We start from the raw sequence: 22,288 nt of genomic DNA, 5'->3' as shown, positions 1-22,288 counted from the left end.
AGAGAGAGAGAGAGAGAGAGAGAGAGAGAGAGAGATGGAAAAAGGAAGCTGGACTAAGGCCTGGAAGCCACATACATTCCCTAGATGATACCAGTGGTCTTATCTCATTACCTTTACCACTATAGGTCTTTACAAGGACGCCTCATACCGTACCCAGCCAAGAATATTGTTGTCTCATCTCAAAAAAAAGTAAAAGAGTTCCCTCTCTCAGTTTTCTTTAACATTCCAGTGGGGCTGGTTCCGGTTCCACACTGCCATTGAATCAGCCCTTTTGAAAAGATTCTCTCTCTCTCTCTCTCTCTCTCTCTCTCTCTCTCTCTCTCTCTCTCTCTCTCTCTCTCTCTCTCTCTCTCTCTCTCTCTCTCTCTCTCTCTCTCTCTCATTCTCCACTTTCACTAACCTCTTTCCATTCTCCTCCTTCGCATTGTCTCCGTTTCTCCCCCATCCGACTCCCACCGCCCCCTCTCGCCCCATCTCGTTCTTTCTATCGTTTCTAAAGCCCAACGTGATCACACACACACACACACACACACACACACACACACACACACACACATAAGGCCCCAGTGGTATAGGACTCCCTCCCCGCGCAGTACAAACAGATGATTACGCACACCTTCTTTAGGGTGGTTTGTGAGCGTGTGTGTGTGTGTGTGTGTGTGTGTGTGTGTATGTGTATGTGTGTGTGTTTGTGTGTGTGTGTGTGTGTGTGTGTGTGTGTGTGTGTGTGTGTGTGTGTGTGTGTGTAAATAAATGGTGGATATATAAAAGGTTAAGAAACGGGGCAATACGAGAGTAAAACTCTCCCTGTAACATATAAATGATAAATATTAATCACACACACACACACACACACACACACACACACACACACACACACACATCGTCTTTATTTAGACTACGGTGCAAGTGAGACAGAAAACTGTATATGTTTTCATACCTGCCTGTGTGACTGTGAGCGGATGACACCATTTCTACACGCAATGCAATCATCTTTACTGCCGTATTCATGACTCATTTCCTTCACGAGTTTAGGCTCAAGTTATCGCTGTGAGTCATTTCAAGTTCTCCAAATAATAGTGTATTAATGGCTTTCTATGGAAACGAGATATCCGTGGACCAGTAGAAATAGAAAGATATTTTATAAGATCAGAATTCACATCTACTCCAGGAGTAACATCAGAGCCAATAGATCTAACTCAGCTGTTCAGAAATTGCTTAAAGAAAAAAATCTAAAATAGAATCTGGAAAACAATAGACAAAGTTCTAAAGTGAAGCTGATGTTCGTTGTGGACAGAGGTCTTATAACAATCTTGAAGTCACACTTGCCAAGTAATGTTAACATCACGCAAAATCACACATGGGACTAGGTACATCTGTACTTGCATCTAGATATTGATAACTACAGCAGTTGTATAGAAAAGGTGTCAGTCCTTCCATTCCCCATAGGGGAAAATAGCGACTTCCTCGGCTGAATGAGCTAGTCCTCGAATATGGATCTAGATGGGCCGGCAGGAACCCAAACCACTGCGCATACCATATCGCGCAACACTGCACTGCACTCCTCCAGCACCGTGGATCGACCCCTGGCATCAAGGATGCGAAGGCAGTCCCTTTACCCACCGCTCCATGACGGGGGAAGGCAGTCAAATAGGGAGGAAAAATGATTCGAGTGAGAAAGTGGGGAGGAACTGGAAATCATATGTGAGTACGATGAGAGTTAAATGTGAGGTAAGATGAAGGAGAGACAGGGGAAGGTTAGTGCAGGCAATGAGATCGGAGAGATGACAGTGAGGGGAACAAAAGTGAAATACGTATCCAAAAAAAGGGAAGAGGGTAAATATGGCGAAATAGAAAAGCGGAATATAACTGGTACAGTAAGAGAGAGAGAGAGAGAGAGAGAGAGAGAGAGAGAGAGAGAGAGAGAGAGAGAGAGAGAGAGAGAGAGAGAGAGAGAGAGAGAGAGAGAGAGACGGACAGACGGACAGAGCACCAGGAACAGACAAAGCAGTCTAATTAGATCTAATTAAACTATAAACCACAGGTTGTTCAACCAGAGAGAGAGAGAGAGAGAGAGAGAGAGAGAGAGAGAGAGAGAGAGAGAGAGAGAGAGAGAGAGAGAGAGAGAGAGAGAGACAGACAGACAGACAGACAGACAGACAGACAGACAGAGACAGACAGACAGACAGACGGACAGACGGACGGACATACAGACAGACGGACGCACAGACAGACAGACTGCACCAGAAATAGACAAAGCAATGAAATTAAAACTAAATAAACAATAAACCAAGCTAGATCAACCCATCCTCACAAAGAACGAGATAGCAGAAAGAACATGAGGATACAAAGGGCAAATTACGCCAGTTTCGAAGGGTGAGGAAAATGAACCGTTCTTTCACTCGCTAAGGAACTCATGACAGACGAGCAAATAACAGTAATAGAGTAATGTGTGGCATGAAGAAGACGAGGGATAATCCAGAACACGAGCGGGTTTTAAGGGATAGTTGGAGGCTCGCCTTGCCCAACGGTGGAACGAACTTGGAAAGGGCCACCACGGCTTTAACGATGTCCGTTAGCTGTACAGGACGAGGGAAGTAAGAATTACGCACATTGAACCATTACTGTGACGTGCGCTGGTCTGGTCTTGCCCAAAATGGCCACAGAGTAACGCCAATTGAGGATTACAATAGTTATTGTTTCAAAGATATATATATATATATATATATATATATATATATATATATATATATATATATATATATATATATATATAATATATATATATATATATATATATATATATATATATATATATATATATATATATATATATATATATATATATATATCCCTGGGGATAGGGGACAAAGAATACTTCCCACGTATTCCCTGCGTGTCGTAAAAGGCGACTAAAAGGGGAGGGAGCGGGGGGCTGGAAATCCTCCCCTCTCGTTTTTTTTTTTTTTTTTTTTTTTTTTTTAATTTTCCAAAAGAAGGAACAGAGAATTGGGCCAGGTGAGGGTATTCCCTCAAAGGCCCAGTCCTCTGTTCTTAACGCTACCTCGCTAATGCGGGAAATGGCGAACAGTTTGAAAGAAAGAAAAAAAAAAAAATATATATATATATATATATATATATATATATATATATATATCCCTTGGGATAGGGGAGAAAGAATACTTCCCACGTATTCCCTGCGTGTCGTTAAAGGCGACTAAAAGGGGAGGGAGCAGGGGGCTGGAAATCCTCCCCTCCCGTTTTTTTTTTCTTTACTTCTCCAATAAGAGGAACATAGAAGGGAGCCCAAGTGAGGATATTCCCTCTAAGGCTCAGTCCTCTATTCTTAACGCTACCTCGCAAACGCGGGAAAGGCGAATATGTATGAAAAAAAATATATGCTCATATGTATGCTCGTGTATCCGTTATTATTCATTTCAACATGACTGTTAAATTATCATCATTCCAGTCTATGTTCCTTAGGGCATTACGCATTTGCAGTCCAGAGCTTCTTGATGATGAGTTTGAGAAGATATATTCTATTTGATCCAAGTAGAAGTATCCTGGATCTTTCACCAATAGATCCCTTAAGTTGGCAAAGAAATCGTTTTATAGAGTTAAACCAAAACTTCCCATTGACGCCAAGAACCTTTTAGTTCTCCCTTTCAATGACAATTTTACTTTACTTCCCATGTTGCTTAAATCATTTAATGTAAATGTTGTCTTCAGCAACAACGATTTTATAAAGAATATCTTAATCAGGATCTCACAAGAAATTTCCTGCAGGATGCAACTATGAAGTACCATGTAGAAATTTTTATAAGTTTTATGTTAGGCAGACTGGTAAGGATCTTTCCGTTAGACATAAGCAACAAGAATAGAATGCCTCGTTTAATCATGTTAAAAATTATGATCATTGTACTGACTAGAGTAATGCTATCTTAGTTGTTAACTCTAACTCCTGTGCCACGAGAAATATCATTGAATCTTCTGTTATTAGATACACAAAGAATTGTAACATTGATATTAGTGAATGTCGATATAAAGTGGAGAGCTCTATTGTTGACAAAATTCGTAAACAGTTTTCCTTCTTGTCCACATAAGTTTATGATACGCTTGTTGCCAGACTCGAACGCATTCGGGGTCCTAGTTACGTCTCTTCGTTGTATATCAACTCAATGTTATGTTTCTTCTTGTATCTCTCCTGATGATGTGATCACTACACGAAAGTGCAGTTGGGAACTTATCGTGCTTCATTTCCCCATAGACTCATAGGAATATATTTGATTACGCGCTCAACTGAGATCCTTTCCACTATATATATATATATATATATATATATATATATATATATATATATATATATATATATTTTTTTTTTTTTTTTTTTTTTTCAAACTATTCGCCATTTCCCGCGTTAGCGAGGTAGCGTTAAGAACAGAGGACTGGGCCTTTTTTGGAATATCCTCACCTGGCCCCCTCTGTTCCTTCTTTTGGAAAATTAAAAAAAAAAAAAAAGAGAGAGGGGAGGATTTCCAGCCCCCGCTCCCTCCCCTTTTAGTCGCCTTCTACGACACGCAGGGAATACGTGGGAAGTATTCTTAATCCCCTATCCCCAGGGATAATATATATATATATATATATATTTCCCTCAAAGGCCCAGTCCTCTGTTCTTAATGCTACCTCGCTAACGCGGGAAATGGCGAATAGTTTAAAAGAAAGAAGAAAAAAAGATATATATATATATATATATATATATATATATATATATATATATATATATATATATATATATATATATATATATATATATATATCTTTTTTCTTCTTTCTTTTAAACTATTCGCCATTTCCCGCGTTAGCGAGGTAGCATTAAGAACAGAGGACTGGGCCTTTGAGGGAATACCCTCACCTGGCCCAATTCTCTGTTCCTTCTTTTGGAAAATTAAAAAAAAAAAAAAAAAAAAAAAAAAAAAACGAGAGGGGAGGATTTCCAGCCCCCCGCTCCCTCCCCTTTTAGTCGCCTTCTACGACACGCAGGGAATGCGTGGGAAGTATTCTTAATCCCCTATCCCCAGGGATAATATATATATATATATATATATATATATATATATATATATATATATATATATATATATATACAACACACATGAGAGCAAAGACACAGTATATACTGGGATAAGAGACGAAGCAACGCACGTATATCTCTCCATCTCTCCTGACTGACTGACTTGTTTTGGTTATTTACCTAGTCACAGTGATTTGATTTCAGTCCTATGGGATGCCATGGACTTGAAGCTTCTGTATCTACTGTGGAATCCGAATAAAGCTCCTAAAGAGAATATGCTGAGGAAGGTGTTTGCATTGAAATGTATCTTTATTTGTTGTGAAATGTTTCTGGTATGTTTCATCTCTCCAATTATCAAGTCACACGAAGACCACTTTCATCATGATAAGCCTCTGATCGTTGTGACGATAAGGTGTCATAATGGGTCAATACTCATTTCGTCTGTATACGAACTGAATATGAGACTACGCCCGGAAGGACGTGAGTCTTGGCCCTTGGAAGATATAAGAATGATAAAGCAAGCCTAGCTAGTCTTGATATGAGAAAGCTACTGTAAACCTAGGTGTTGCTGGTCGATACCAAGGAGACATCACAAACTACAGTGTCGCTGGTTTGATGCAAAACGAACTTGCTAAGTCTCCTTGTAGTAACCTTGATACGACAGCGACTGTACAAGTCACACTTATTTTTTTTGATATGTGGACGTCACTAAATGTCACGTGCTTCTTATCTTCACATGAAAGCAACACGACAAGCGACGCTCCTGGTGGCTTGATATGAAAGCGACACTTCAAGCGACGCTGCTGGTGGCTTGATATGAAAGCAACACGACAAGCCACATTGTTTCACTGGCTTCATACCTCAATATCTTAACACAAACTCCACTCCCCTCCTGTCTAAACGGAATCCACTCCCTTCCTGTCTAAGCAGAGTCGATGCCCCATCTTGTCTTAACACAAAGCCACACACACACACACACACACACACACCTCTTTTCCCTAAATGCGATAGTTACAGTATTGATGACTTGATGTTAAAGCAACCGGCAAACCGCACTGTTTCACGGACTTCATACGAAAGCGATATGACACATCACACTTCCCTTACCTTACTAGGAGTGCGACATCACATGTTGGGTCGTTGCTACCTCGATGTGAAAGCGATGCTAAGATGAACGCTATCGTTCGCTTGATATGAAATAACGACTCAGCTCGTGCTATCGTTGTCTTGGTATGCAAACGACATCAAAGGTCCTTCCCTCGTTGGATTCATGTGCTTTCGAATCACAACCACACCAATGATGGCTTGCAATAAGTGCTACATTGCTGTTGTTGGCTTCTTACAGACGGGAGTGTGTGTGTGTGTGTGTGTGTGTGTTTGTGTGTGTGTGTGAGAGGAGCCCCTACCGTCGGCAGGAATATATGAAGCAGTGTTTAGTCTTCCGGACTTTCACGACTGCATTTTTGAAGTCTATTCTTAAAGACACAATCAACGCGGGACATTTCCTGCATGTTAGTTCAAAACACATTCCACTGGAATCTCAGTTTTCTTCCCCGTGCAAACTATTTTTAGACAGAGTTTTAGCATCTCCTTCAGGGCAGAGAGCATGCAATACATCTATCTATCCTTTTCGGCAAACTGGTATGACCCCCATATTGATGCCACGTCCAGTGGAGCAAAAATCTGTCGCCAGAGGAACGATCGACACGTAATACTGGGCCACTTCCACGAGATAGATGCTGATTCTGTTCTTTCGAAAGCGTTTTGATTGCGTTCTGTGTCTCCCTCGATTGGGTTAAACCATTAGATTTACTTTCGTATTTAGAGCCGTGAGTTATGTGCCCCGACCTCTAACTCCTTCCTCCGTGCCTGGGCGCTGCCGGCGAATCAATGGTGTGGGTTGCTCGACTCAATTATTAGCATGTCACTGGCAGGTAGTGGTGGTGATGGTGATGATGGTGATGGTGATGGTGGTGTTGGTGGTGGTGGTGGTGGTGGTGGTGGTGGTGGTGGAGCTTAGTGACACTGATGGTGAGCTGTGGTTATTGTGTGGTGATGTGTTTTGCTTCGTGGTGATGGTGGTGTCTGGTGTTGGGTTGGTGTGGTGTGTTTGGTTGGTTGGTGGGCAACGATGGGCGTCTTTGTATACGTGGTAGTGTAGTGTGGTTCGTGCTGCTTGAGTTTCTTTTTATGTTAGCTGAGACGGCACGGGCAACTGAGGCCCTAATCAAAGCCACCTCATTAATGATATAAATATATATATATATATATATATATATATATATATATATATATATATATATATATATATACATATATATATATATATATATATATATATATATATATATATATATATATATATATAAAGTGTTTCATTTTCCTAATGGTTTTATGCTTATACTAGATCACGCACACTATTGTGACGCCTTGCAATATATATATATATATATATATATATATATATATATATATATATATATATATATATATATATATATATATATATACCGATGTCTTTGCCACTTACACATTTTATCAACAAACCCTTATGGGTGGATGAACAGCTGGGTGGACTGTGGACCAACTGTCGCAACCAGGCAAGAACGCTAACCGCTATACCACGTCTGGTGATAGCGTCTTGCACAAATGTTGGTGTGGGTGTATTGAGTAACCGTTTGATGACGTCGATCGTATGGAGTGTTGGAGGAGTGGTTATGAAGGTTGTTTTACGACGATGGTAGTGGTGGTGGTTGTGGTTGTGAATGATGGAGGTTTGGATCCGTGGAATAAGGTGATCCTGGTGTTGTGTGATGGTGCGTGGTGTTTGTTGTGGTAGTAGTTGGTAATCGTGGTAGATGGGTCTTGCTGGTAGTGCATGATGATGGCGGGTTGGTAGGGTAATCGTCGTGATTGTGGATGGTGTTAGTGATTAGTTATAGATAGGTTATGGGTTGTGAAAGAGGAGGATGGTGGTAGATGATAGCAATGGTAGGTGATGGTGATGATGGTGGTAGATGATAACAATGGTGGGTGATGGTGGTGGTGGGTGGTAGTGGTAGTGATCGATAACAGTCGTAGTATATGTTAATGCCAGTATTGCTGATTGTTGATGGTGATAATGGTTGACGGTAATGTTGATACTGGTCGACATCATAAGAGGTGATGAGTGAGGTGCTCCCTTTGCTTCTCGTAGTGGATGAGGGTGGCAACAGCTCATGGTGATGGCTATGAGTCAGTGTACGTGGGAGTGGAGTTGATGAATCATGTGAGAGAGGCAAATGGAGCACTCACCAGGAAAGGTTCCATCAGTGATAATCCTCTGTGAGGAGATTTAGACATGCTTTCGCACCATTTATTTACTTATTTGTAATCATCCATGGACCAATTTCTATGAAAGAGTCCTGGTGTTGCCCAGAACCTTTCTAAAGGTTTCTGTAACCAAAGGTTGCGCTACGTTCAGTAGCTAGAAAAATTAAACTCCTTTGAACCAATGATACAACCTCACCAAAGTGATTTTTCACTCAAAGACATTCAACAGTCATTCAAAATAGTCACTTCGTCTCCATACTTTACCACTAACTGTTACCACTTTCCCCTTTGGCTCCTTCACCGATATTCCCATTTGTTCTTTTGTTTTTCGCACGCAATTAATTTCCCTCTAAAACGTCTTGTTATTCTTCCTAAAGTTACCAACACTTCGCTCATCCTACCTCTCATTTGCCCTCATTTTCAACCTCTACACCTTCCGCTTGATCTCCTGCTGCTTTCTCTTATACATCCCCAAGTCTTTTGTACTCTTTCCTGGACATACCTCCCAAACGCTAATCTTTATCACTAGCAATTTTACTTCATCATCCCACCGCACACCACTCTTTTTCGCATGCCAGCACTACTTTCCTAGATACCTCCCATTCCTCACCCACTCCCACAGCTTCATTTACCTTCACCTTTTGCCGTTCTACACTCAATTTCTCCTGGTAGTTCTTCCCACATTTCTTTTTCCAAGCTCACATACTCTACACACTCTCTACTGAGAAATAATGTTTCTTACTTTCCAAAAATTTCTGCCTGAACTTGCCTCTGCAGAAAAGTGATTAGACATCCCACCAGCTGCCCCTGGCAGCTCATTTACATCCAAAGGTCTCTCCTTTACACGCCTATCAATTGATATGTCATCCAATCATGTTCATTCTCTCATACAGCTCACCACTTACACTTAACGAACTTTTACACCTCAGTAGTTTGAACAAACTTTTTCTCGCGGTAGCGCCAGAAACAGAAGAATGGCCCCATTACCTCACATCCACTTTCTAGCTCTCATGTATTATGCACCGAAAACAGTACGTGGGCACATGTGGATAATCATATACCCAGAGTGTGTATATGAACCATCCTTTGATATTGGCATAGAAATAATGAGAAAAAGTGATACGTAATCATTAGTATGATATCTTTTTTTTTTTCATTATGCGAAAGAATATTTTTCCAAGTTTTACTACCAAGAATACATTTATTATTCTGAGTTCTTGTTTTCCTGAGTCAAACATCGAGCAGACATTCGATATTCACCCAGGCAGAACTGAAGCTGGGTGGACATCATGCATCAGTTTGTCATGTTGCCATGCAGCAAAGAACGCTTATGTAGACATACACTGACCTTCATAATATAACTTTAGAACACTTTCTTGCACCTGTAGCTCACTGCAGTACTGTGCCTGATTTCAGTTCTTTATTTTTTTAACTCTGGTATCAATTTGATAAGATTTATGGGCAAACCGGGCGTGTGTGTGTGTGTGTGTGTGTATGTGTGTGTGTGTGTGTGTGTGTGTGTGTGTGTGTGTGTGTGTGTGGGCGAGACTTTGCTGGGGGATCGATGCTGTGCACCTGAGTTAGTGGAGTGAAGGCGCACACCACAGGTTCTCCGCCCATGACACATTGCCGTCACCTGTTAACCAGTTAATGGACTTGATTACGGTGGGAATTTATTCTATTGTACACTCACCGTTCGGGCTATTTGAATGCGCTCCCCACACACACACTACCTGTCGCAGTCCACTGCCCGGATACGACGGGTTTCCCATCGAAAATACTAGTATTTTCACCCAGTATAACACGAAAGGACTTTTATTATTTTGCCCCGGCAGACGCACCAGGATATGCATTTCATACAGAGAATTATAATTATGTGGATTATGCTATAAACATGATAATGAAGACAGGGTGAATTATACCATGAATAGCAATTCATAATTATGTGCATTATACGAAACATGATAAAGACAGGGTGAATTATACCATGAATAGCAATTTATAATTCTATGCATTATACTAAACATGATAATAAACACAATGTGAATTATACCATGTGCAACAAATTATAGTTGTGTGCATTGTTCTAAACATAATGATAAACACAGTGTGAATTATAACATGTATAGCAAATTATAGGTATGTACATCATAAACATGATAATAGACACAGTGTGAATTATATCATGTGTAGCAAATTATAGGCATATACATTGTACTAAACATGATAATAGAGACAGTGTGAGTTCTATCATTTCTTGCCGACGAGACAACAACATAGTTCTGAAGTTGTGTTCAAAGGAATCACACGTAACCTGCTGACCTCATGCAACAGACACAGAAACTTAGTTACCCCTGACATGACGAGACTGTGAGACACAGATCGGTCTGTCGATGTGAATCGTAAACGCTTGATTGATTATTGATTATCAAGCACATAACCCAGAAAACCTCACACACACACACACACACACACACACACACACACACACACACACACACACACACACACACACACACAGAAACATATAACACATTTTCTGTACAGTACAGATAGGTAATACACACACACACACACACACACACACACACACACACACACACATGAATTCTTTGGAACAATTATTCTCTCTCTCTCTCTCTCTCTCTCTCTCTCTCTCTCTCTCTCTCTCTCTCTCTCTCTCTCTCTCTCTCTCTCTCTCTCTCTGTAGAGGACGACTTGAGTCATCTGTTCTTTGGAGTTTAATCCAGCAACTCCCACTGTTGACACAAACATGCAAGAAATTCCTCGGAGAAATGTTTTAGTTTGCGAAATAGTTCTTGCGTGTTTGCTCTCTCTCTCTCTCTCTCTCTCTCTCTCTCTCTCTCTCTCTCTCTCTCTCTCTCTCTCTCTCTCTCTCTCTCTCTCTCTCTCTCTCTCTCTCTCTCGACAACATCAGCGGCATAGGGAGATCTGTGCTTTCGAGTCATATTACCACGCGCGAGTGAAACCCTTTGGTGGACAATCAGCCGAGCTCAGCAAGGGCCGGCAGCACGAAGGGCGTGTGTGAACACTCGACTCACTGTAGTACTAAAAATCGTGACGGCTTCAGCGGGGGTTCGGTGTGCTTATCTCCACGCGAAGTGAAGCCTGTGTCACGCAGGACCACCACCTTAACTGGCCAGTGAGAGTCTGTCGTTCATAGCGCCCTCCGCCACCGTCAACGCAGACAAACAACAAAACGTTTCATTTTTAATATTCCACTCAAGTTGTCGAGCGTTCCGGTAATGCCATCCGCCATGGATATATGATGGTGATGGGCTGGAAATGTCATCTTCCACAATCAATAACGTGCTAACAACGTCGCCTTCCACAATCAGAGTGTAGATCTGATGGCAACGTCACCCTCCTCGATCAATAACGCGTGAGCAACGTTGCCTTCCACAGTCATTTACGTGCTCTTGAGGTAACGGGACGTGGTGTAGGGGATTAGCGTTGCTAATTGTGACACAGTCACGGGCCGCCTTCCATCGAGCCCGCATAGGTTCGAACATTGGTCGCGGCAGTCAGTCCACAGTGAACTCAGCTGTTCATCCTCCCAAAGTGGTTGATCGATAGAATAAGTAACTGGCCTAAACTAGTAAACATTGACATACAGCATATATATATATATATATATATATATATATATATATATATATATATATATATATATATATATATATATATATATATATATATATATATATATATGTATATGTATATATATATATATATATATATATATATATATATATATATATATATATATATATATATATATATATATATATATATATATATATATATATATATATATATATATATATATATTCACCTCCCAAATTTCAGCCATCATTACCAAACCATCTCTACTATCGTGTTGAAAAACACGATAGTATATAACAAACATTGTATATAAACTATGGTAAACGAGTGATTCGACGAACGAAGTGATACATTTATCTTCTTTTTCCTTATTTTTGCAACGAAAGTTTGCTAAAAAAAAGATACAAAATAACTAAATAGACAAACGTAAATATAACAAAATACATCAGGAACGCCTTAGCTCTGTAATATAACTTAATACATCCAGTATTTTGTTCAGGTTATGATCATAAACTGAATTTCCCTTACAACTTAATCTCTTTCATGGCCACTACGTCACAGATTGAATTTTCATTTTGAGTGAAGATTGTGTAATCAGGTGCTTCATTTTACTTAAGACTGAAGGATTATTTTCTCTTTACATTGATTACTTCAAGTATAATTGTCGAAATCCATATTGGAGGGCATCGAACCCGTCGACCTATAAGGTCTGCAGTCACAATATGTTAGCCTTGCTGTCTGTGACTGTTAATGGTGGTAAATAGACCAGTAACTGTCCAGTGTCGGCTTCTATTGCCCATCATCCTTTATGATGACGATTTTCTGGTGCCATAGCATTTTACTGCCTCCACTCCATAACAGAAAAAGCACATTGATTTCATATGTCTATATCCCTCCAGGTACATAACCACCCCAGGCCAAGCCAGGATGAAAATGAATGATATGAATAAAGTATATGTAGCAAGCTTGAATTTACGGGATTTAAAAAAAGAATTATCTTCTACTCATATATCCCAAAAGGTTTCCGTGAAAACGAAGAAAATGATAATTAATTTTCTTAAAAGATTTTCCTTATTTCTCCTTACCAAAGCTTCGACCCATGTATGTAATTTCTTCTCCTGGAGATTCTCAGAATATTCCAATTCGTCCTCCATAAATAATCAATACTTCGTCACAATACGTGACACGGTAACTCTCGTGTTACATCCATCTTCTCGTAATATGCCTGAGTGGCGACGCTTCGAAACTGAGTAGAATGTTAGTTGGTCGTGTATAAACTCTCCTTCAGCAGCCATGTGTGCAGATCAGTCATGGAGATAACAGTGAGAGGTGAGTAACACGGGATATACAGCAATTCTGGTGATGGCCATCGGTTCAACAGAGTGGGGAAATTTACTGCCATGCAGACGGCCCCCTTTATTACTCAGGTGAGTCCCGTGAATGGTGGGCGTCCGATGGGTGAGGTGATAGTGTGATGGCCGGTGAGTGCCAGTGTGGTGGGGCTGTGGTAACAAAGTGGTAGTGTGTCGGGTCGGTGAGTGCCGGCTGCACGATTTTCCAATAAGTGGTTCGCCGGCAGTGACGTACATTTAGAGAACCATAAGTCAGTTTTCGGAACTTCACACACACACGCATACATATATATATATATATATATATATATATATATATATATATATATATATATATATATATATATATATATATACATATATATATATATATATATATATATATATATATGCATATATATATATTATTGCATGAACACGCACTCACTTTCATAGAACACATAATACTCTCCAACAGCCAGGATTCGAACTCAGGACTTTTGCATGGTAGTCGGGAACGTTAATGGCTAGGCTATGATCAACCCTAATAGAGAAATACCTATTCGATTACAAATAATCGAATGCCATATAGTATGGTTCTGTCAAATGAAAGCTGCTGGAAATGTGAGCATGACGGGATTTGACTGGTGAGACGAAGGGTATCCGATTACTTGTAATCGAATAGTTATTTCCCCAGTAGGGGCGATCATAGCCTAGCCGTTAGCGTTCTCGACTACCACGAAAAAAGGTCATGGGTTCTTATACTGTCTGTTGGAGGGTTTTACGTGATTTGTGTATTCCAATACGTATGCTACATAACTATACTAATATTTAAGTTACATAAGTATATTCTAATACATAAATTACATATGTATATTCTAATGCATGCTATTTTTGTAGATTCTTATGTATACGTTACATAAGTTGAAAAATGGCTAAGACTTATGAATGATGGAAAAATAGGTCGTGGATATTTTCCCGACTGCTTGGTGTTGGTGGGTCAGATGTTATTGTGCCGATTACTCAGCATCGATGGGTCGAACGTTATTTTGCCGACTAATTTTTTTTCGATTACCTTTCCATCACGTCTGGGTTACCGTTAGGTTAGGTAGGAGGCCCAGAACCAGAGCTCCCTTGCTAGGGATGAGGTATAGTTAAGGGTAAGAGAAGGATATGGATGAGGTCAGGTTAGGGTTACGTAAGTTTAGAGGATCAGGCAAAGTCCAGGGTTGGGTCAGGTTGGGGTTAAGTTAGGTTACAGGTATTGGTAAGGTTTGAGGTTAGGTAAGGTTGATGAACGTTAGTTATGGTTAGGGACTAGGTAGGGTTGAGGGTTAGGCAAGGTTGGGCGCTAGGTAAGGTTGGCGACTGAGTAAGGTTGGGGGTTAAGTAAGGTTACCGGTTAGGTAAGGTTGAAGGTTAGGGAAGGTTGGGGTTAGGTAAGGTTGTAAGGTTGGGGTTAAGTGAGGATAGCGACTGGGTAATGCTGGAGGTTAGGGAAGGTTGGGGTTAGGTTAGGTTGAGGGTTAAGAAAGAGTGAGGCTTTGGTGAGCCTGGGTAAGGTTGAGGGTTAGGTGAGGTTGAGGTTTAGGTGAGGTTGAGGGTTAGGTGAGGTTGAGGGTTAGGTGAGGTTGAGGGTTAGGTGAGGTTGAGGGTTTGGTGAGGTTGAGGGTTTGGTGAGGTTGAGGGTTAGGTGTGGTTGTTTATTCTGACTCTTTTAACCCAACTCATTACCCAGGATTGGAGAAGACAGACAGTATTTGCTCTCATGCAGCCTCGGTGGACGACAGTGCCAACTGCCAGAACTGATCATTCCGGTCATCAAAACTTACAGTTATATGAATCTTGATAACTGCAAAAACTTTACCTCCACGAGAAAATGAAAATATGATATACACATGATTGGGAGAAGGGGCAAAAATACTAGTCGGCAAAATAATGTTTCAACCACTGGTTTCCAACAAATCGGCAAAATAGCCACAGCATCCGTCGAGCGGAGAAGATGGGACTTTACCTCTACTAGTCTCCGAGGTTGACAGTGTCGGGTCAGCAGAAAAGATGAACACGAGAGATTTTGATTAGAAGAAATTAATGGGGAATCCTGATAAATAATGGGGAGTTGAGTGAAAGTGATCGAATCCCTGAAAATAGCTATGTAATGCTTTATCAATTAGTCGTTTTCTGCAAATGTAAGTCATACAGGCGCAAAAAGAAAAGTAAATGCTTATTCGACATAAGAATAAAGAAAATTAGACTGGTATGATGTAAGTCGTAAAAGCAGTTGTGTTTGGGGAACGGAATAATCATCTGAGTTATGACTGAACGGATGAAATATGTAAAGGTTCGATTCAACCAACCAGGCAGTTCCCTAGTTAGGACTCGTTAGCAGCGCTGATTCAGTTAGTGGAATAAATTTTCTGTGGTTCCAAGAACACTGAGGAACGTCCTCTCTCTGTGGAAAAAGATAATATGTTCCTCATATCAAATAAGAAAGAACTAGAAAAAAATGTCTAAGGATGTTATGACAACTTTAAAGTCTCTAAATGATTTTCACTAGAAATAAAATATATATGTTTGAGGAAGGTGAAGTAGAGATCTTGATCATCCGAATCACATGGAAGACAGAATTCAATGAAAGGTAATTGTTGAGATGAATATGGGATTACTTCGGACAATATCGGGTGGTGAACAACATGAAAAGAATTGCCATTTCTGAAACAGAACTTATGTAGTAAAAATGTGTCGTATGTAATCTCGGGGTCATGTACAAAAACAGGTGACGTAAATGTTATTGTGTCTTGCATGACGTCAATTGTCATACATAATGTGTAATGTCGTGCGTAATGCCAAGTGACGTATATGATAATTCCAAGGTGTGAACATAGTGTCATGTGTTATGTTTGAGGTCGTGATTTGAAGCCTTGCCAGTACATGGTATGGCGGAGGTCAGAATGTGAAACTCACCTTCAAACTGATCCACTTATGGAGGGACTCTGGCCTCAGCTGGTACTCCGTGATCCACTTCCGAGAGCCGCTCGACCTCTGGATGCAGCAGCGCCGTTACCCCTCGCTCAGCTCGAGGCTCACAAAGGACGGCGCGTGATCGTGAGGGAGGGAGGAGGGGTGGCGCGTGTGTTGGCCCGATGCTATGGTGTGGTGGAGAGCGGTCAGTGGTCGAGCGCACAGATGATGCAGAGACAGGGTTCGTCTCCCTCTTAGCAGCACAACACCGCAGGCTTTAATATCCTAGATACATGGGTCTCGTGTCCTCATATACTGTTCCCTCGTGCATGAGGCGTGGTGTCTACTGTTCTGTGATATTTCTGCTTTTAGAAATAATGCTCAGAATTATTCATACAGCAGAGCTGAAAATAGTTATCCCCAACGTTTCGCAATAAGAAAAAAAGAGAAAAAGAATTATTGAAACGATCTATTTCGGAGATATACGACATTTCATAACTTATATTCCAAATATGTATTTCATGAGCTCATGCATGGCTTGTGGTGTTTATGATACACGTGAAATAACTTATGAAATGCTCATATGATAGATGGGTTTGTTGCATCCTAATGTGATTCTGATGTACTTTCCTGAACAAGGTTTCTAAAGTATTTTATATCTTCTTATCATTTCCTACAAATGGAAATATTACAAGTGCGAAGGCTGTGTGATTCACACACACTCACACTCTTTTCACACCTAAGACTCCCTCCTGAGTAGATTTGCACGGGCGATGTGTGTTCCACTCATACCAACAACCAAGCGTTTTGTGGATGTCTTTCTTGTCTTGGTACTATCAATGGACAGATAAATCTGCCACTAGAAACTGGACCACATACCTATAATATAATATCCGATGTTTCAACCCTAGGCAGGCAATCAGTCGTGTGTCAGTCTCAGGGAGCATAATTACTGGTCTGTCACAGAGCCGCTTCATTGGTAATCTATGATCGATGTTGGAGAGCAGTTGCCCCTGAATGCAGGCCTTCTGTAAGCTGGATTCAGCTGAAAGTGCACAGATACAAGATGGGCTTGTACGTAGAGATCCTGCTGCTTGCTCTTAGGCCTTGAGTAAAGTGTTGGGTCCTTTAAGAAGAATGACATCTTGGAGGAAGGACCGTAAGCTTAACGCTGGAAGCCTTACTAAATAGTGAAGTCCAGACTTACTGAACATATGGAGAGGGCTTAAAGTCTTAGAGAGGCTTAGTAACGTTGAAAATATAGTCCCTATTGCTCAGAGAAGGGAGTGGCGAGAGCAAGTGAGCTTGATAAAGACTTATGTGAATAAATACTAGGAGAGACTAGGGGAGTGGGTTAGTAGTGGGAGGTATTTAGGAAGGCAGTGCTGGCATGTGCGGGAGATGCATGTGGCATGTGGAAGGTGGGATAAGCAGATTAGAAAGGGTATTGAGTGATGGTATTAAAAACTGAAATTGCTAGCAAAAGAGAAATGAAAGGTTGAGAGGTATATGGACGACGCTAACAGTGCAAATGATTGGGGAATGTTTGAGAGAAAGCAGCCGGAGGTCGAAAGGAATGGACAGGGGTTAAAAAGGAAGGCAAATGAGAGTTGGGGTGAGCTAATATTAGTAAATTTAGGAAGAATGAGATGTTTAAGAGGGCGATAAATCGTGTGCGAAAAACAAGAAAAAATGGAAATATCGATGAAGGGGGCAAATGGGTAAGTGGTAACAGGTAACAGGGATGACTTGGGGAAGAGGAAGTATTCTGAAAGATTGTTGAATGTGTTTGATGAGAGGGTGACAGATGTAGGGTGTTTAGGTTGGGTGGTATGCAAAGTGAAAGAGTCATGAAGAGTGGTTTGGTAAAGAGACAAGAGGTGGTGAAAGCCTTATGGAAAATGACACGTAACAAAGCAGCTGGAGTGGACAGTATCGCAGTAGACTTTCCTAAGAAAGATGGTGACTGTGTTGTTGACAGGTTAGTTAGGAATTTCAGTGTATGAATGGATCTTGGTTAGGTGCCTTAGGCGCAATGCATGCATAGTGCCAGTATACAAACACAAGGGGGATTAGGATGATTATTCAATCTACAGAGGCATACGTTTGTTGAGTCTTTTCTGTGATTTGTATGAAGTTGCATGGGAGAGTAGTGACTGTAAGGGTGAAGCATGTACAGAGCATCTGAATGGAGAGGAACAATGTGGTTTCAAAGGTGGTAGGTGATTACTTTAAAGCATGTGCGTGTTATACATAGAGAAACAATAGGGTTTCTATGTGGTGTTAATGGATCTGAAGAAAGAATATGACAGACTTAATAAAGACGCCTTGTGGAAGGTCTTGAGGATATATGGTGTGGGAAGAAAATTTTAGCAGTAAGAAGCTTTATCGAGGGTGTCCTCAATCGTTTTATTTCCAACACATCCAACCCTCTTCGCACACCCTTATCTATAGCCCATGCCTCGTTGAGATTACTATACCTCCAAGTATACCCATTGTTGACCTCCCAGATAACGACCTCTTATTCCGCACATTCTTCAATGTTTCCGTAACCTTCGCCCTGTCACTCACTCTATGATAGAATTTCGCCTCCATACTTGCATTTGCCACTCAAGCTACAGGCATCTCTAACACTTCGCTTTCTCCAATTTCTCTTCAATTAAGCTCACACCCTATCTAAGCTGTTCCTCTACTTTACTATACCCAATAACCTTGCTTTTTATTCGCTTTTATTCCCAACTTCGTCCTTTCACACACTTTTCCAGACTCATTCACCAAGTTCTGTAATCTCTCCATCGAATCTATCACTAGCAGTTAATAACAGCTGACTCGCTTCCCAGGCCTCCTTATCCCTTACAGACTACACATTCGCCCCTCTCTTCAAGACTCTTGCCCTTACCTCCCTCACCACCCCATCCATAAACAAATTATACAACCATGGTGACATCACACAACCCTGCTGCAGACCATCATTGACTTGGAATCTTCCATTAGTTAGCTACTACACACTTCAGTTAAGGCGTGTGTATCTGGCGTCACTATGGTGACCCAGGGCTCAGGTCATTCGCCACTGGACACCACCAGCCTCTTCCATGTGCGTCATCTCAGTTATACAGACAGTAAGCTGAGATAAGATTGCTATCAAGATCTTGCACGAAATGGAGTGGAACGTGCCACTCGCACAGACGTTCACACTTCCCAGATCTTCCGTCCTGCGCCTTTGACTCTTGAACTGGTCGATGCGGATGCCTTAAAGGATAGACATGTGCGTGAGGAAGTGTAAATACATGCAACCAATGACGGTACGATGAAGCCAGAGCAACGCTTGCAAGATATGAGCATAGACTAACAGTTGAGACCAGTGACAAATGGCTGCTAAGCTTAGTTATGTATATATTAGTCTTCCTTTTATTCCTACTACACATCTTGCCTCCTTAGGTCATAGCTCTCCACACAGATTACAAAATCAAATGGTAAAGCACTGTTATATTGACGTCATCATCTTTATGTCGTCATCCGATATAATGAAAAGAAATATAAATGAGCAGAATGAATTCAAGTTTATTTGTCTGTCATTTAACTGTCCTATCCTCACGCGCTGCACACTTGCGACATATCACTGAGTCAACCTCCACATCTGTCAGAATCATTTGAACCAGACACCTGCTGTAATCAGTTCCCTTCTTCAAGACACCTGCCACATGTTTCTCATCTTCACATGTATCATCTCTTTCTCCAGCAGACCTGTAACATTCCCTGACGCACATATTTACGTCAGATCTCATCTAGCATCACACATGTCACCACCATCTAACCCACACACATACTACTTGACCTCACATCGTACACTACACGGCCACATATATGCCAGTCCTACTTGTACGTGCCAAGACTCCCTTTACCTACCACCCCCGCATCACCTCCATGCCTGTTATTCCACCCTGCACATACACACACATGAAGGATCTTCCTGAGATTCATCCATAGCTGTCTCCCTTCCCTCATCACATTTGTCAGTTCATTATCCTCTCACCCATCATTCCTCTCCTCCTCTTTTTTATTTCCATTCCTCCCTCACTCAGACACCAGTCACAGCTCCCACTTACCTCTCACTTCCCCCTCAAATTCACGCCCTTCATTTCCGCTTCAATTACACACCTCCCACTTTTCAACCACACACGTTTCAGTGCACCAAGCCAAGCGCCTTTCACGTCCCCTTCAAGAACACAACATTCACTTCTTCCCCCAAAACACGCCTTCCATTTCTCCCACAATCTCTCACTTTTTCAGTCTTCCCTTTTCCCAAACATGTCTCTCACTTCCCCCCTCTCAGACGTCTACCCCTATCAATCCTTTATCACCAGTGCAACATAAACACACACACACACACACACACACACACACACACACACACACACACACACACACACACACACACACACACGCACACACACACACACTGATACATTTGTTTTCATCTCACCTCGCCCATAAGGAAGATGAGTTTGATGTGTCACTCAAGGCGCAAACTTCAGTAAAAGATCAACAAGACTTAAACGAGTGAAAATATAAAATCATGAGCCGCCACAGCAAGAGAGAAGTTTGCTCCCCAACCAAGCACACGCTTCTTCCCTTTAAGATTTAATGAAGAAGACATTCAGACATTTTATACAGAGCTGTGCATCCCATCTGCATATGAAGTTATGTTTGTGCATTTGTCTCTTTACCTTTCTCATATGCATCTATATGTATTCTTTCCTTGAAAAAGATGTTGGAGTAATTACAGAAGATAAAGTTATTTGAAACATACGTTCTCTCATCTTACCAGCAAAGAACAAATCCAATGTAGGATTTACAATGCTGACTTATATAATTGAGCTGAATATCTTCTTCACACCCAACCTACAGTTTAGCCAGCTAACTTGATATCAGAACTTTCTGATGTCGAGATGACCAAAGGATACGGTTGAACGATCAACACAAAGATATTAGGAAACCCTCTCCAAGGGAAGAGCACACCACTGAATACCACGTTTAGTACAAGACGAAAATCTTGATGATGATCAAATTCACATGACTCGATGAAAACTATCTTATTCCTAATTTCATTGTTCTGGTACCTAGCACACCACGGGTGTTAGTAACACTAGTCTGTGGGACAGAGCTTCAGTCTCTTTCAGTTATCGAAGCCAATTTCTATCCTCGTATTCCCTGTGCAAAACATCTCAACATTTCTCGCACCTCGTCTAGGGTTTCCCGACGCGGTTGCAAATGGTGAGAAGCCACTTTGTTCCCGAGACCTGTGATGGGTTCAGCTTCTTCATAAGTCTTCCTGCTTCTTGGGGTTTCCCTGTAGCGTTCTCCTAGGTAGTATCGTCCGCCACATACTACGTCAGTGACGGAACTTTTCATTCTTTTAAGACAAACTCACATGCTTGGTTTATTCTTTGTGTGTGTGTGTGTGTGTGTGTGTGTGTGTGTGTGTGTGTGTGTGTAATTACCTATATTTATCGTACTGGAAGAGAGTGTATGTATCTGTCTATCTGTCTGCTGTCTGTCTGTCTGCCTGTCTATCTATGTCTGTGTATATGTGTGCAATTACCTATAGGTACTGTGCTGGGAGTGACTATATGTATGTGTCTGTCTGTCTGTCTAGGTCTGTGTATGTGTGTGCAATCATCTATTTGTAACTACTTCCTGCATTTTTACTGCAGGAGGAGAAAGTTTTCACATTCTTGGCGCTCCATCTCTTGAACTTTCTCTGTCACACATCTTTTTTTAAACTTTTGAATGTTATCCAGATTATCAATCTCTTATCAATTCACTTGATATCTTTTACCCACAACCCTTATATTACATAAGTTGGTCAAACATTTTTTATCTAACAAGATTCTTGGTTGATATCAAGCGAAGGCCTGTGGTTATTCTATCCTTGCATCTTTACAAAGGATTACAAAGGAATTCAAACAGCAGCAGATCACTAGGT

The 22,288-nt window shown here is 41.1% G+C and overlaps 1 protein-coding gene across 1 annotated transcript in view; it reads right to left on the bottom strand.

Annotated features, from left to right (window-relative positions):
* The window catches only part of LOC139748721 (transmembrane protein 229B-like), a 75,213-nt gene extending 58,492 nt beyond the window's left edge, over positions 1-16,721 (bottom strand). The window contains exon 1 of the mRNA XM_071662086.1: positions 16,306-16,721. The gene's annotated coding sequence lies outside the window, so the exon portion shown is untranslated. The remainder of the gene's footprint in view (positions 1-16,305) is intronic.
* Positions 16,722-22,288: the final 5,567 nt, after the last annotated feature.

Source organism: Panulirus ornatus, chromosome 1 (assembly GCF_036320965.1).
Source record: "Panulirus ornatus isolate Po-2019 chromosome 1, ASM3632096v1, whole genome shotgun sequence".
Classification (NCBI taxonomy): Eukaryota; Metazoa; Arthropoda; class Malacostraca; order Decapoda; family Palinuridae; genus Panulirus; species Panulirus ornatus.
This window is presented reverse-complemented; position numbering and strand designations above follow the sequence as displayed.